Source organism: Morone saxatilis, unplaced genomic scaffold (genome assembly GCF_004916995.1).
Source record: "Morone saxatilis isolate NCDOM2014 unplaced genomic scaffold, NCSU_SB_2.0 Contig9, whole genome shotgun sequence".
Classification (NCBI taxonomy): Eukaryota; Metazoa; Chordata; class Actinopteri; family Moronidae; genus Morone; species Morone saxatilis.
Window position 1 is genome coordinate 1 of NW_023340268.1, and position 2,912 is coordinate 2,912.

Genomic DNA, 2,912 nt, shown 5'->3' on the forward strand with positions numbered 1-2,912 from the left:
CTCCATCTCTCTGTGCTGCCTGCATTGTGACTAAATATCATTATCCTATGTTACCAGTAAAACGATGACTGACCTTGATGATCCGAACGGTCAAACGATGACTTCACAGTGACAATAAATGTTTTACTGTAATTAGTACTGTACACACAATATTTTCTATTTCGCCAAATGTTTGTTCAAACATCACCACAACATTTGACAATAAACACGACATCAGCAGATGAAGTGATTTTGCTAATAACTCATTAACCGTGAGGAGAAGAAATATTTTTGCACAGTTGGTTCCTTACAGTGGGATGATCCCAGTTTTACTAATATAGACCACACCTATTTGTGCCTTAAAATTATTCCACCATTTTGGATTTTTTTTTTTTGCACATATTTCATCTAATCTTCTCCAAAATCTGTTAAAATTTAAATTAAATTAAATTTAAATTAAGCTAAACAAAACTTTTAAGTCTGTGTTTGGGTATCACTTATCGTTTGTCTGTAATTGGTTATTGAAGGTGCGGCCCGATGCACTTAACAGGCCATAATTCTTTGATGTTCAATTTGATTGCAACTATTAATATAATAGTAACAATAATGAATGAATGAATAATTAATATATCATAATCTTACTGAAGTCCAATAATTCCACACTAATTGTCCTTCAGAGACAGTTATTAAAGATTTCCAGGACAATTTGACAATAATACCTAAGTAAGAGGTTAGGTATAGATACAGGGCAGATGTCAATACAGTAGATACAGGGCAAAGGTTGATGCTATAGATACAGGGCCGATGTCAATGCTGTAGATACAGGGCAACGGTCGGTGCTGTAGATACAGGTCAGGACAGAAAATTCAAACATAAAAAGAGTTGAACTCTGATGCTGATAAGAACTAATTTCCTCTATTGCAGATGAGGCTGAAGGAGGTTGGTCAGCTTGTGAGGTGGTTGGTGGATTCTGCAAACCTCCTGGAACATGTGGCGTGTAAGCTACTGTCATATATCATCATCATCATCATCATCATCATCATCATCATCATCATTATAATCATCAAGAACCTTGTATCTCCACAATATATATATATATATATATATTATATAATAACACTTCTCAGAAACATGGCCTTGTTTCAAATGAATAGTTGTACATTTTGGCAGATCCTCTCATTCTCTTTCAAAGAGTGACAGGCTCAGATGGACATCAATCTCATGTCTGTGTGTTCGGACTTGGTTAGCCTAGCCTAGCATAAGGGGCCAGGAGATATTTCTGTCATAGGTAACTTGTGTTTCAGCAATAAACAGAGAAGGTTGAAGGAGTTACCGGCCGCAGCATCTATATGAGCAGCTGTTGCCAAAATCTCAGGATTCAGTCAGTTTGAACAATTTTGGCTTTAAAACCAAAACCAATCAGACATTATTCAATGATAATTATTAATAATATTAATAATAAGATGTTAGGACAAAAATGTAACAAGTATGAAGGAGCTACCGACAGCTGCATTTAAACTCACAGCAGTCTTTCCAAAACTATCAGAATTACAGCATGTAAATGTGCTGCGGCTGTAACATAAAGACTGACTCACTTGTGGAGCCAGCCTCCAGTGGCCATTCGAGGAACTGCAGTCTTTGTTACTTCTGTGTTACCGGTTGGCGTTACCAGTTTTTATGGATCTGCCTGATGCATGCACAGTATGGTCGGGTCTGCTTACCAGTCATAGCGAGTCACAAGTCTCTCCCTGACCAATCCTGCTTCAGACTGACATTAGGACCACCCACTCAATTTACATACAGACACACAAATATCTATTTTCATTACCAAAATATATGTTTTCAGCATATAATTACGTATTGAAGTATTTATTTCTCCATTAATCTATTTTTTTATTTATTATTTTATCCTTCATACACACACACAAAGTCAGACAGTGTGCAATGTTACAAACAAACAGAAAACATAAGAATAATGAGTTTCAATGTTTCCCTGCAGGAGGGGACACCTGAATGCTGCCTGTCCTAACGGATTATTGTAAGTGTGATCATCAAAGAAAAAAAAAGACTGGTATAATGTGTTAGCATTAGCATAAATTAGCTTGTGTTGTTTCTGAGTGTATTCCTAAACTATGTGTTTTGTTTTTCAGTTGCTGTTTTTATGCCTAACGAAGGACAATAGAACAACGGCATCAATAAATAACAACCTGACCTGCATCCATTTGTTACTCGTTACTTTCATTCATTATTCTAAGTATTCTTGGGTATATGAAGGAGATTTAGAGCAAAACAAAGATCAGGTCCAGTTTAAGCTTTGGTCACATTACACAACTTCCTCTCTTTAATCTGAACTCTTGAAGTCGTGGTTTTTACATGACGTGACTGATCAGCAACAGGGTCACACACTATAATAGTGAGTGACCCGGGACCAGACTAACTCTTCTGCATTCAAACACCCTGTTATATATTGTATAGGAGCCCCTCCTTTCATCACACCACCCACTGGTGTTTTCAACATTGACACTTTTGACAAATCAGAACCAATAGTATAATTTGTGAGTAGCAAACGTTGTTTTATGCCCAAATTTAGGACCAGATCAGATTATTTTTATTTTTCCATATGGCTGAACTCTGTAGATAAAATGATCTCATTCTAAGGTGATTGTTATTTTCAGCTGATTATACACTAATGAAAACATAGCTATGAATATTATGTCTGACAATAGACCCTTCTTTGATTTTTATTAATGTAGTTCTCTCACCCTGAAGTCAGTGGGCCAGTACTGATTCTTCTGTGGCTAATATTCATTTCATAATGATCCTTACTGCCTGAAGTCCAGCAGCTGTTCAGTGACAATGTGCAAACACTACTGGTGAGCTTTTAGGGAATAAATTAAAAGTAAAACCTTCTTTCGGCACCACTACATCACTGG

General features: G+C 36.5%; 1 long non-coding RNA gene across 1 annotated transcript; it reads left to right on the forward strand.

The window, feature by feature from the left end:
* Positions 1 to 871: 871 nt before the first annotated feature.
* LOC118343033 lies at positions 872 to 2,196 on the forward strand. Its single transcript, XR_004797522.1, has 3 exons — positions 872 to 976; positions 1,979 to 2,017; positions 2,130 to 2,196. It is a non-coding gene; the product is annotated as an uncharacterized LOC118343033 (long non-coding RNA).
* The last annotated feature ends 716 nt before the right edge of the window (positions 2,197 to 2,912 follow it).